General features: G+C 40.0%; 2 protein-coding genes across 5 annotated transcripts in view; one reads left to right on the forward strand and one right to left on the reverse strand.

Moving 5' to 3' along the window:
• Nucleotides 1-14,771, reverse strand: part of FASTKD5 (FAST kinase domains 5) — a 488,950-nt gene that overhangs the window by 270,429 nt on the left and 203,750 nt on the right. The gene's annotated exons all lie outside the window — the stretch shown is intronic.
• Nucleotides 1-14,771, forward strand: part of PTPRA (protein tyrosine phosphatase receptor type A) — a 135,229-nt gene that overhangs the window by 60,338 nt on the left and 60,120 nt on the right. The window lies entirely within an intron of this gene.

Here is a 14,771-nt window from a genome sequence, read left to right on the forward strand (position 1 = left end):
ATCCATATTATCACAAACGACAGAATTTATTCTTTTTTTAAGGCTGAATAGTGTTCCATTGTGTATGTATGCCACATTTTCTCCATTCGTCCATCTATGAATGAAAACAGGTTGATTTCATATCTTAGCTGTTGTGAATAATGCTGCAATGAACATAGTAGTACAGATATCTCTTCAAAATACCCATATTAGTTATATCCTTTAGATATATATCCAGTAGGGGGAATTACTGAATCATACAGTAGTTCTATTTAAAATTTTTTGTTTTTTAATTTTGTTGTTTAGAGACAGGGTCTCGCTGTCACCAAGGCTGTAGCACAGTAGTGCAATCATAGCTCCCTGAGGCTCAAGTGCTTTACCTCAGCTTCCCTACTACAGGCATATGCCACTATACTCAGCTAATTTTTAAAAATTGTTTGTAGAGGCCAGGTGTGGTGGCTCATGCCTGTAATCCTAGCAATTTGGGAGACCAAGACGGATGGATCACCTGAAGTCAGGAGTTCGATGCTAGCCTGACCACCATGGTGAAACCCTGTCTCTACTAAAAATACAAAATAATTAGCTGGGCATGGCTGCACATGCTTATGATCCCAGCTACTTGGGAGGCTGAGGCAGGAGAATCACTTGAACCCGGGAGGCAGAGGTTGCAGTGAGCCAAGATCTTGCCATTGCACTCCAGCCTGGGCGACAAGAGTGAAAATCCATCTCAAAAAAAAAAAAAAAAAATTATTTGTAAAGACAGGGTCTTACGATATTGACCAGGCAGGTCTCAAACTCCTGGCTTCAAGCAGTCTTCCTGTCTTGATCTCCCAAAGTGCTGAGATTACAGCCATGAGCCACTGCATCCAGCCTTATTTTTAATTTTTTTGAGGAATCTCCATACATGTTGTCCATAATGGCTATACTTATTTACCTTGTCACCTTATTGTATAATGGTGCATTTCTCAGAATGTGTCCTTACTGTGTGACACATAACTATATTTGAAGTAAGTTTCTTATAGATAGCATATAGTTGGGTCTTTTTTTTTTTTTTTTTTTTTTTGTAATAGAGACAGGGTCTTGCTGTGTTGCCCAGGCTGGTCTTGAACTTCTGGGCTCAAGCAATATGCCTGCCCGGGCCTCCCAAAATGTTGGTACTGTAGACATGAGCCACCATGCCTGGCCTAGGTCTTTTTTTTTTTTTTTTTTGAGACAGGGTCTCACTTTTGTCGCCCAAGCTGGAGTGCTGTGGTGCAATCATGGCTCACTGCAGCCTCAACCTCCTAGACTCAATCAGTCCTCCACCTCAGCCTCCTGAGTAGCTGGGATTACAGATGCATGCCATCACGCCTGGCTAATTTTTGTTTTGTTTGGGGTTTTTTTTAGTAGAGACAGGGTTTTTCCATGTTGCCTAGGCTGGTCTCAAACTCCTGGGCTGAAGTGATCCACCTACCTTGGCCTCCCAAAGTGCTGGAATTACAAGCATAAACCATTACACCTGGTCTAGTTGGGTTCTTTTTTAAAAGAATCAGTTCTACTCATTTCTTTTAGTTGGTATGTATAAACCATTTATATTTAATATAATTTTTGATACTTTGGATTTAAATTTGCCATTTTTGTTTCGTTCATTATTTTTGTTGTTCTCTTTTCCCTTTCCTGTTTTACAGTGGGTTCCTTGAACATTTTTTAGTATTTCGAGTATATCTCTTTATGAAGTTTTTTGTGTGATAGCTCTAGGAGTATATATGTAGATAACTTATTACAGTCTATTAATATCAACTTTTTACCACCTTAAGTAGAATGTAGAAACTTTACCACCTTCTAGTTCCTTCTACCTTGCTTTTTTTTTTTTTTTTTTTGAGGTGGAGTCTCGCTCTGTTACCAGGTTGGAGTGCAGTGGCGTGATCTTGGCTCACTGCAATCTCCACCTCCCGGGTTCAAGCCATTCACCTGCCTCAGCCCCTCTGAGTGGCTGGGATTACAGGTGCATGCCACCACACCCAGCTAATTTTTGTATTTTTAGTAGAGATGGGGTTTCACCATGTTGACCAGGATGGTCTCGATCTCCTGACCTCATGATCCGCTGGCCTCGGCCTCCCAAATTGCTGGGATTACAAGTGTGAGCCATTGTGCCTGGCACACCTTCCTTCTTTATGGCACAGTTGTCTTAAATATTACCTCTACATACAAGGAGAACCACATCAGGCACTGCTGTCATTTTTACTTTCAACCATCAAACATAATTTTTAAAACTCAAGAGAAGAATTGCTTAGTGTAAGTATGTGTATATGTATATGAATAAACATACATATATGCATAACACATATATGGATATATGCATAGATAGACACACACACTCACCCTTTCCATTGCTTTTTCTTTACTTCTATTTGAGGTTTTCTTCTATCATTTACTTCCTTTCTGACAGAGTTTCTTTAGCCATTCTTTTCAAAGCTGATCTGTTGCTGACACATTTTTAGTTTTGTTCATCTGCCAGTATTTTTATTTCATTTTTATTTCTGAAGGATATTTTCACTGTCTATAGAATTTTGGCTTGATAGTTATTTTCTTTCAGCATTTGAAAAATATTTTATCCATCCTTGTGGTTTCCATGGTTCCTGATGAAAAATCTGTGGTCTTTCAAATTGTTATTCTTCTATAAGTAATAGGTTGTTTCTCTCTAGTTGATTTCAGGAGTTTTGTTTAGTTTTTAGAAGTTTGATTCTGTAAATTTATATCTAAATTTGAGGCTGAGTGTGATGGCTCATGCCCATAATCCCAGCACTTTGAGAGGCCAAGGTAAGAGGATTTCATGAGCCCAGGAGTTTGAGACCAGCCAGGACAACATAGTGAGACCCCACCTCTAAAACAGATGGATGGATGGATGGATGGATGGATGGATGGATGGATGGATAGATAGATAGATGGATGTTTTTGTTTTTTTCTTTTTTTGTGACAGAGTCTTGCTGTGTTGCCCAGGCTGGGGTGCAGTGGCTTGATCTCGGTTCACCACAACCTCCGCCTCCTGGATTCAAGAAAGTCTCCTGCCTCAGCCTCCCCCAAGTAGCTTGGATTACAGGTGCCCACCGCCACACCCAACTCATTTTTTGTATTTTTAGTAGAGACAGGGTTTCACCGTGTTGGCCAAGCTGGTCTAGAGCTCTTGACCTCAGATGATCCCCATGCCTCGGCCTCCCAAAGTGCTGGGATTACAAGCGTGAGCCACCGCACCCGTAGATGGTTTTTAGCCATTATTTCTTCAATTTTTTTTTTCATTTATCTGTTTGTTCTCTTACTCTTGGGACCCTGATAGCATGAATGTTAGATCTTTGTTATTATCCCACAGGACTTTGAAACTGTGTTAATTACTTTTCAATCTACTTTCTCTCTTGTACAGACTGGATGATTTCCATTCATTTAAGTTTACTAATTTGTTTCCTCTATCATTTCTCTTTTGCTGTTGAGCCCATCCACTGGGTCTTTTTAATTTCAGAAATTTTATTTTTAAAAATTGCATTTGGTACTCCTTATGTCTTCTATATGCTGAGTGTTTATAATGTCTTGTTTGAGCAGTTTCATGAGCGCTGTTTTAAATTCTTTTCAAATAATTCCAAAATCTATATTATCTTGGTATTGTCATCTGTTGATTGCCTTTTTTCATTCAAGTTGAGATTTTCATGTTCCTGGTATAATGAATAGTTTTGGATTGCATCCTGGCACTTGGAATATTGTGCTATGAGATTCTGGTTCCTATTTAAGTTTTTATATTTAACAGACAGTCAACCTTTTTAGGTTTAGAACACATACCCTTGGCCCATTTTTTTTGGCTGTGGTTAAGTTTTCAGTCTTGTTTTACTGTTCTGGTCTGTGCTACTGAGAGGCCAGTCTGAAATTTAGGTATTATTCCAGAGCAGTGTTCATGCCTTTTGCTGTGTTGTTTCTGGTCATTTTTACACATGGATTGCTCAGAGGCACGTTTAGGATTTCATACACAGATTTAGAGAATTCATTTCTCTAGCTCTCTCCTCACCATAATCCTTTCCCAATTCTGTAGTTTTGCTGGGATTAGGACTCCATCTAGTTATTCCAGGGTAGAGAAAGATGACTTCACCCACATTCTGTGCAGCTGTAACATGGAGAAGTGGGAAAAGACGTGCCACCTCGTTATGGCAGAGTTGTGTTGGAAGGCAGAATGCTGTTCACAATTTCTGGGCCACAGTGTCTGGTGAGGAAAAGGAGGGATACCCCCGCTTTTTTTAGTTTGCCTGGAGTAGGATAGGCATGGTCAAAATGTTTTTGTCTGCTGAGCTGCCCCTTTCCCAGTCCTTTACCTAGAGAGGGCAGGCTTTTCTTGGCACTTTCTTGTCTGTGCTTACTGGTTCTTTCAGAATGTGGCTTTAGAGCTTGGACTACGACATATTACAAGTTAAACCAAACCAAACAAAAAAATAGGGAGCTTCCTGTTGGGTCAGTCCTCATGTTCCCTGGTCCCTAGCCAATCTACCTTCTTTTTTCTACTTTTCAGAATTTTTCTGTCATTTGTATCATGAATTTCATCTAGAATGTTTGATCATAATCAGTGGGAAGGGCCGGGCACGGAGGCTCACGCCTGTAATCCCAGCACTTTGGGAGGCCAAGGCCAGCGGATCACCTAAGGTGAGGAGTTCGAGACCAGCCTGACCAACATAGTGAAACCCTGTCTCTACTAAAAATACAAAAAAATTAGCCGGGCCTGGTGGGGGGCACCTATAATCCCAGCTACTCGGGAGACTGAGATAGGAGAATCGTTTGAACCCAGGAGGTGGAGGTTGTAGTGAGCTGAGATCGCGCCATTGCACTCCAGCCCGGACAACAAGAGTGAAACTCCTTCCCCCCCAAAAAAAGAAATCAGTGGGAGGAATAGGGTGGAATATGCTTACTCCATCTTTTCCTGAACTGTAAATCCCTGCTGTAATTTTAAATTATGAACTTTATGTTTAGTTCCAGTAGTTTGTTTTAACCTGTGTACATAGTCTTTCAAATACAAATAACAGTTAGGAGGTTTTCCCCCAATAATTATATCTTTTTTTTTTTTTTTTTTAAAAGAGACCAGGTCTCACTGTATCGCCTAGGCTGGACTTGAACTCCTGTGCTCAGGCAATCCTCCTCCCTCAGCCTTCCAAGTAACTGGAACTACAGGTATATACCCCTATACCTGGCTGTTTTCTTATCCCATTATCTACTTTTGGAACAGGGATTGGCAAACTATAATCTGTTTCCCATATCCAGCTCACTTCTTATTTTGGTATGGCAGACAAGCTCAGAATAGGTTTTCCTTTTTTTTGGAGACAGGTCTCACTTTGTCACCCATGCTGGAGTGCATTGGTATAAACACAGCTCACTTCAGCCTCGACCTCCCAGGCTCATGGGATCCTCCTGTCTCAGAGAGAGAAAGAGAGAGAGAGAAAAAAAAGAAACTATATGAAATTCAAATTTCAACGTTTTATTAGAATATGCCATGTTCATTTGTTTATATATTGTCTATGTCTGCCTTCATGGTATGACAGCATAGTTGAGTAGTTGAAGCTGAGACTTAATTGCCAGCCCTTTTTCCAGATGATTTGTAAATCCTAGCGGTGATAACCAGCATCCCTTTCTTGTTCTGCTTTAGTGATACTGGTATTTCAAGATACATAATTTTCGGCCGGGCGCGATGGCTCAAGCCTGTAATCCCAGCACTTTGAGAAGCTGCGGCGGGCAGATCACAAGGTCAGGAAATCAAGACCATCCTGGCTAATACGGTGAAACCTCGTCTCTACTAAAAATATAAAAAAAAATTGGCCGGGCACGGTGGCTCACGCCTGTAATCCCAGCACTTTGGGAGGCCAAGACGGGCGGATCACGAGGTCAGGAGATCGAGACCATCCTGACTAACACGGTGAAACCCCATCTCTACTAAAAATACAAAAATTAGCCGGGCGCGGTGGCGGGCGCCTGTAGTCCCAGCTACTCGGGAGGCTGAGGCAGGAGAATGGCGGGAACCCGGGAAGGCGGAGCTTGCAGTGAGTGGAGATCGCGCCACTGCACTCCAGTCTGGGCGACAGAGCGAGACTCCGTCTCAAAAAAAAAAAAAAAAAAAATTAGCCGGGCGTGGTGGCAGGTGCCTGTAGTCCTAGCTACTCAGGAGGCTGAGGCAGGAGAATGGCGTGAACCTGGGAGGCGGAGCTTGCAGTGAGCCCAGATCGCGCCACTGCACTCCAGCCTGGGTGACAGAGCGAGACTCCGTCTCAAAAAAAAAAAAAAAAAACAACAACATAATTTTCTCAGGAGAAAAATTCTTTTGTTTCTGGTTTCTAGGTATTTGTGAGATATTTCTCTCACAAAATTGGTTCTTTTCTTTGGGTTTTTGTTGTTGTTGTTGTTGTTGTTGTTGTGTTTTGAGATAGTCTCTCTCTGTTACCGAAGCTGGAGTGCAGTGGCACGATCTCGGCTCACTGCAACCTCTGCCTCCTGGGTTCAAGCAGTTCTCCTGCCTCGGCCTCCCTAGTAGCTGGGATTACAGGTGCCCACCACCACACCAGGCTAATTTTTGTATTTTTAGTAGAGATGGGGTTTCACCATGTTGGCCAGGCTGGTCTCAAACTCCTGACCTCAGGTGATCTGCCCTCCTTGGCCTCCCAAAGTGCTGGGATTACAGGCATGAGCCACTGCGCCTTGCCTCTTTTCCTCTGTTATCTGACTTACCGGATGGCATCTGTTAGGTAAATCAGAAACCAAAGAGGAGTAGCATTCACCACTCCCTGTCACCCCAAAAGCAAATCTATTATCATGCCCTGTGCAGTTTACTTCCTGAATATCTCCTTACTTGTAACACTTTTGCAGCTCCACCAGTAACATCAAACTGGACTGTCCACGTCCAGTGCTATGTTCTCTACACCCAGCTAAATGAAGTGTTCATTCCAAAATGCAGGGCAGGTAGATCACTGTCATGCTTCTGTTATTCAAAGGCTTCTTAATGCTTATAGGACAAAGAAAAATCACCCTTGTGTGGCCCTACCCTGTATACATCTCCAGCTTCCTGGCACCTGCTCCCCTTTGCTCTTTATGCTTCAGACACAGTGGCTTCTTTCACACCCTGCTCCTACCCTTTCTGAGGTTACTGACTAGCATGGACTTCCCTGCCCTTCTTAATGCCTCCCTGATTCCTGTTCCTCTTCTTCTTGTCAGCTGAGGAGTCTCAGTGCCTTAGGGAGGCCTTGGCTGAGCTCCCTGACTAGGTCAAATTTTCTTCTTCTGTAGGCTCTTAGAGTGCTATAATTCTCTTTTCTATCACTTCTCGTATTTGTCTGTGAGGTGATTTGTTTAATGTCAGTTTTCTGCTACTAGACTGTAAGCTTCATGAAGATAGGGATTCTGTTAGAATTCGTTCACTATTTCTAGTAGAAGGAACAGGGCCTAGCCCATAGTAAATACTGAGTAAGTGGGTTATTTCCCCAATGATTGCCTTTTTAAAGAAAACCAGTTCTGTAAACCAGCATTCATCAGGTTTATCATATGGCTTTTTATATTTTTGAATTATTTTTTGTGAGGATTTTTATTAATATGTTTCCCAATAGTGGACCATGGTTAAATTTTTGAAATAAGCCTTAGTTGATCAGGTTATGGTATAATGATAACATATGCTGCTTTTTCTTTGCTAGGATTTTAAGATTTTACAGTTAAAGTTATTTTCTTTTTTGTGTGTTTTGTCAGATTTTGACCTCAGTGTTACACTAGTATTTTCATGGCTTATTTTATTCCTGTCTTTTATTTTCAACTTTTCTATAGCCTTAAGCTTAAAAATGTCTCTTTTCAACAGCATATAAATGAGGGGTTTTATTATTAGGTTTTATAATTTTTGTATTTTAATTGGAGCATTTAGTTTGTTTAATATAGTTAATATATTCTTTGCTTTCTATTTTCCTCAAAGATTTGAATAGAACAAAAGGCTCACCTCCCCCAAGCAAGAGGGAATTCTCTGGCAGTCTGCCTTTGCACTTGAATTGCAACTCCTCCCTGAATCTCCAGCCTGCCAGCCTCTTCTATTATGAGTCAATTCCTTAAAATAAATCTATATGATATATATTTAATATAATATATAATGTGGCTACTACCTAGAATTAATATATACTTAATATGACATATAATATAATTACAGTAGTACCTTCTTATCTGGAGGAGGCACTATGTTCCAAGACTCCCAGTGGATGCCTGAAACCACAGATATATATTTCCCTATACATACATAGCTGTGATAAAGTTTAATTTATAAATTAGGCACAGTAAAAAATTAACAATAACTAATAATAAAATACAACAATTATAATAATATGCCAGCATGTTCCTTTTTCTGTTTTTTCTTGCTTTTTGGATTGATAGACTTTTTTACTCTCCTAGCTTTTTCCTCTCTTGCCAAATTATAGACCCTGTTCTTTTAGTGGTTACCCTACAGATTACAACACATAGCCTACGTGTATCACATTAATGTAATTGATGTATTAGTATATTTGTTCTTAGACAATACAAAGATCTTGGAACACTTTTAACTTCTCTCATCTGTTCCATATATATATATATATATCCGTTCCATATTATATATATATAATTTGTGTATTCTAATCATACATGTTTTAAAACCCATAAGACATTATTATTGTTTTATATGGTCACCATTCATTTAGATCTATCTACATATTACCATTTCCATTTTTCATCACTGCTGTTTTAACCTTATTGAGATTATTTACTTTCTGCTTGAAGAACATATTTTAATAACTTCTTAGTATTGTTTTGCTGCTAATGAATTGTCTTGAGTTTTCTTGGTCTGAAGGTTTTTAAATTTTGCCTTTAGGGGCCAAACGTGGTGGCTCACACCTGTAATCCCAGCACTTTTGGAGGCGGAGGCCAGTGGGTCACTTGAGGTCAGGAGTTCAAGACCAGCCTGGCCAGCATAGCGAAACATGGGTCCCTACTAAATACACAAAAATTAGCCAGGCATGGTGGTGGGCACCTGTAATCCCAGCTACCCAGGAGGCTGAGGCAGGAGAATTGCTTGAACCCAGGAGAGAGAGGTTGCAGTGAGCCGAGATTGTGCCACTGTACTCCAGCCTGGGCAACCGAGTGAATTTTTTTTTTTTTTTTTTACCTTTAGGTTCTTAAAATATAATTTTATAATATATATAAATATTTTAATGTTTTAATATAAATATAATATTTTTGGTGGCAAATTTTTTTTTGCCCTTTGAAAATATTCATTTGTTTGTCTTCTGGCTTCTGTCTATATTAGTTAGGGTTCTTCAAGAAACAGATTCAATAGGTTATAGGTGTGTTTTATTTCATTTTGTTTTTTTAAAATTTTTATTTATTTTTTCAAGACACGGTCTTGACTTATCATTCACACTGGAATATAGTGATGTGATCATAGCCCATTACAGCCTCGAACACTTGGGCTTAAGCAATACTCCTGTCTCAGCCTTCCAAGTCACTGAGACTGCAGGCATGTGCCACCGCACCTGGCTTATTTTATTTTTATGTATGTGTGTGTGTGTGTGTATATATATATATATGCTTTTATATTTATATAATACTTTATATATGTTATATTAAAATATATTTTATATTATTTAAAATATATATATACATATTCTTATCTGTAGTTTCATTCTTATTCGCAGTTTCAATTACCCATGGCTAACTACAGTCTGAAAATATTAAACGGAAAATTCAGTGATAAACAATTCATAAGTTTCGTGTACTATTCTAAGTAGCATGATGAAACCTTGCACCTATCCTGCTCCATCCAGCCCAGGACTTGAATCATCCCTTTGTCTGATTTATCCATGCTCTAGTCACTATCCACCCATTAGTCCCTTAGCCATCTGGGTTATAAGATCAACTGTAGCAATACTGCAGTGCTTGTGTTCAAGTAATGCTTATTTTACTTAATAATGGCCCAAAGTGCAAGGGTAGTGGTAGCATATTGTTACAGTTGTTCTATTTTATTATAAGTTGTTGCTGTTAATCTCTTACTGTGCCTTATTTCTAAATTAAAGTTTACCATAGGTACGTTTGTATAGGAACGAAATATAGTTTATGTAGGGTTCAGTACCATCTATGGTTTCAGGCATCTACTGGGAGTCTCGGAACATATCCCCCCCCCCCCAGATAAGGGGGTAGTACTGAAATTGTGTTGAATATATGCTTATTATATTAAATATTAGTCATATATTACATACATATTATATAGATTTATTTTAAGGAATTGATTCAGTCGGGGAGGCTAGCAGACTAGAGACCCAGGAAGGAACTGCAGTTCAAGTTCAAGGGTAGTCTGCTGGAGAATTCCCTCTTGCGTGGAGGAGGTCAGCCTTTTGTGCTATTCAGACCTTCAGTCGTATGGATGAAGCCCACCTACATTATGGAGGGCAACCTTGCTGCACTCAAGGTCCATTGATTTAAATGTAAATCTCATCCAAAAAAACCCCTCACAGAAATATCCAGAATAACCTTTAACCAAATACGTGGACACTGTGATGTGGCCCAGTGAAATTAACAATCACAAGTCTACCCTTTGTCAGCTTGGCACCCATAGGCATCTCCTTAAGCCATTATTAATCTCCAAATAAAGACAATAACAAAGTCATACTTCTGCTTAGCATGAAAGAACTATCTTGCATGTAGCTGAAAACACACTATTCCTTTCTCTAGAAGAGGAAGCAAATTATTTTGTTGATGTTTACCCTTCTTGATATCCTGCAACTTAAATTCTCAAGTTTAAGAAAAAGGTAATACTTAAGTATTATGATCAGCTGTTAATCTAGTTGTTTTCTTTGACGAAAATATTTTTGTATCCATTTTCTATTGATGCCTAGCAAAACATCCCCAAATTTCATATTTTAAAGCAACAGCCATCTAAAATTGGCTCACAGTTCTGTGAATATCAATCAGTGCTGGGTAGCTGTTTGGTTCCTCTACTAGTTCTTTTTTTTCTTTTTTTTCTTTTGACAAAGTGTCTCACTCTGCCACCCAGGCTGGAGTGCGGTAGCACAATCTCGGGTTACTGTAACCTCTGCCTCCCAGGCTCAAGCAATTCTTCTGTCTCAACCTTCTGAGTAGCTGCAATTACGGACGCACACCACTACTGCCTGGCTAATTTTTTTATTTTTAGTAGAGATGGGGTTTCACCATGTTGGCCAGGCTGGTCTCAAACTCCTAACCTCAAATGACCCACCTGCCTCAGCCTCCCAAAGTGGTGGGATTACAGGCATGAGCCGCCACGCCCGGCCTCTCTGCTGGTTTTGATTGGAGTCATTCATGCAACTGTAATCATCTAATGGTTCATCTGGGACTCAGATTGTCTCAAGCATACGTCTGGCAGTTGGTGTCACTTGTTGATTGGGCCTCTCTCTTAATGTAAGGAAGTGAGCCAAAGCTTCTCGCATTATGACAGCAGTGTTTCCATAGAGCCAAATGACAGCTGCAAGTTCTCTTGAGGTATCAACTTGGAAGACACACTATTACTTCTGCATTTTATTGATTTAAGCAAGTCACAGGGCCAGCTCAAATTAAAGGAATGGAGAAATAAACTTCACCTGTTGATAGGAGTGGCAGTGTGTCACTGTAAAAGGCATGTGTACAAGGATGGGATTTTATGTAGCTATCTTTGCAAACAAACTACCACAGTGTCTTTTTTCCTTTTGAGTGCTTAAAAAAATTGTTTTTAAATAATTATTTGGTTTTCAGAAATTTCACTATTGTATATCTAGACACAGATTTTCTTTTTGTTTATCTGCTTGGGGGGTTTTAGGGCTTCTTGGATCTGTGGTTTGATGTTTTTCCTCAGTTTTGGAGAATTTTCAGCCTTCGTCTGTTCTTCAAATATTTCTTCTGTTCCATTTCTCCCTTTCCGCTTTTCTGAAACTGGAATTACATGTAGGTTAGATCATTTCATTGTATCCTTTTACCTCTTACTTTTGCCTTGGAATTTTTTTATAAATCTTTTTGCTTCTCTCTGCTTCATTCTAGATACTTCCTTTTGACCTATTTTCCAGCTCACTAATTCTCTCTTCAGCTATATTTTATCTGTTCTTAAATTTATCCATTAAGATCTTTTTTTCAGATCTGCTATTACATTTTTATACCAATCTTGACTAAAATTCTTAATGCTACAGGACTGTTCTTATTGTCTGTTTTTTACTGATTCTCATGTTGCCTTTTTATGGACTAGACACTGTAGTTTTAAAATTATTTGTAGAAATAACCTGAGACTTATGATATATTTTTCAAGAGAGGATTTGTTTGTTTCTAACTTTGCCTAGGAGTCTTCAATCATTTTAATTCAGTTTCAGGGACTGATTTGCTTTTAAGCAGGGCTGTAGTCCCTACAGGGGTGGTCAACTTCAGTTCACTACCTAATATACCTATTATGTGTGGAGTACTTTGCTAGATGTTGGGTAGGTCTTGTGAGCAGAGCAGACCTCTCTGGTCTGTATGGAGCATGGAGCTTGATTATAATTGACAGGTAAGTATATACATATACATATACATACACACACACACACACACACACATATCAGGCCGGGTGCAGTGGCTCACACTTGTAATCCCAGCACTTTGTGAAGCCAAGGCAGGTGGATCACTTGAGGTCAGGAGTTTGAGGCCAGCCTGGCCAACATGGTGAAACCCTGTCTCTTCTGAAAATACAAAAATTAGCCAGACATGGTGGCAGGTGCCTGTAATCCCAGCTACTGGGGAGGCTGAGGCATGATAATCACTTGAGCCCGGGAGATAGAGGTCACAGTGAGCTGAGATTATGCCACTGTAATCCAGCCTGGGTGACAGAGTGAGACTCCATCTCAAAAAAAAAAAAATATATATATATATATATATATCTCTTTATCTTTATCTCTATATCTTATCTTAAAGATACATATATATCTTTAAGATAGATATAGATATTTATATAGCTAAGTAATTAATAAATTATATATTAAGTTCTATTTAAGCAATGAGTAGGCTGCTATGGTTGTGAATGTTTGGAGTAGACAGAGGATAAGAATGGGTCTACCATAATCGGCAGGGGCAGGTTTTGTTTAAGCTGAAAACTAAGAGGGCTTAGAACAGAAACTGCCAGGCAGAAGCAGTTACCAGTGTGAAGACTAGATGAGAACCAAAAACGTATGTGGGAGGAGGGAGGGGAAGTTGTGCAGTAGGGAGTTGAGATTGATTTAGAATTGTATTAATGAGCTTCCCCTGCAACCCCCATTTTTCTCCCATTTACCTTCAGAAAAATTAGTGATTTGACTACCAGTGAATCTAGGCTCCAGGTCTAGCTCTGTAGTTTTGTTCAAAACGAAACAGAAGGAGGGAGGAAAAAGAGAGCAAACATGGAATTGGGATGGGAAGTAAGGAAGAGAATCCATGAGAAGAGAGACTGTCAAGTTTCTTCGTATTCCTTTTTTAATTATAGAAGAAAAGATCGGATAAGAATATTCCATCTTATTTCTCTGTTTAAAAGAGAGTAGGCCAGGCGCAGTGGCTTACGCGTGTAATCCCAGCACTTTGGGAGGCTGAGGCAGGCGGATCACAAGGTCAGGAGTTCGAGACCAGCCTGACCAACATGGTGAAAGCCTGTCTCTACTAAAATTACAAAAATTAGCCGGGCGTGGTAGCGCATGCCTGTAATCCCAGCTACTTGGGAGGCTGAGGCAGGAGAATCGCTTGAACCTGGGAGGCAGAGGTTACAGTGAGCCGAGATTGCGCCACTGTACTCCAGTCTGGGCAATAGAGTGAGACTCCTTCTCAAAAAAAAAATAATAATAATAATAAAATAAAATAAATAAAAGAGCAAATGAATCAAAATGAAGAGAAGCCATTTTATCTGCCTCCTGGATGAAGAGTTTCATTGATGGGCCGGGCGCGGTGGCTCACGCCTGTAATCCCTGCACTTTGGGAGGCCGAGGCGGGCGGATCACGAGGTCAGGAGATCGAGACCATCCTGGCTAACACGGTGAAACCCCGTCTCTACTAAAAATACAAAAAAAATTAGCCGGGCGCGGTGGCGGGCACCTGTAGTCCCAGCTACTCGGGAGGCTGAGGCAGGAGAATGGCGCGAACCTGGGAGGCGGAGCTTGCAGTGAGCCGAGATGGTGCCACTGCACTCCAGCCTGGGCGACAGAGTGAAGACTCCGCCTCAAAAAAAAAAAAAGAGTTTCATTGATGAACCTGAAATGTTTTGGTTAACATGAGAAAGGGGGGTGAGAAGATGCCTGAGATGTGAGCTCCTTGAGGACAAGAGCTGCTCTCTCTCTCCAGCCTGGCACAAGACAAGGAACTTAGTTGAATGAATGAACAAATAAGTAGTTCTCTGCTTTGAAGGAACTTGGTCTGTTATTAATTTACAAATCAGGTTTACCATTTATTTGCTTTATATAAGTTCTAGAGACAGATTAAGAAACCATTTCCTCTCATAATATTACTACCCTAAACTTCTGGTCTGATCTATGGATTGTAGAGCTTAAATTTCCTCAAAGCCCAACAGAGATTGTTACGCCAAGTAAATGGCATGTTTCTCAGAGCCTTGTATTTTCTGTCTTTGGCCACAGACCTTAGGACTTAGGCTGATAACTGGAACTTAGTAGAATCATGCTTCCTGTATCTTAATTTTCCAACTCTTATATAAGGTTTGCTTTTTCTAGAGAGAGACTAATCTGGAATGAGAATGAAATCTCATCAGTAAAGGCAAAGCTTTAAGTGGGTCATCTGACTTTGCTTTT

Source organism: Macaca thibetana, chromosome 10, assembly GCF_024542745.1.
Source record: "Macaca thibetana thibetana isolate TM-01 chromosome 10, ASM2454274v1, whole genome shotgun sequence".
NCBI lineage: Eukaryota > Metazoa > Chordata > Mammalia > Primates > Cercopithecidae > Macaca > Macaca thibetana.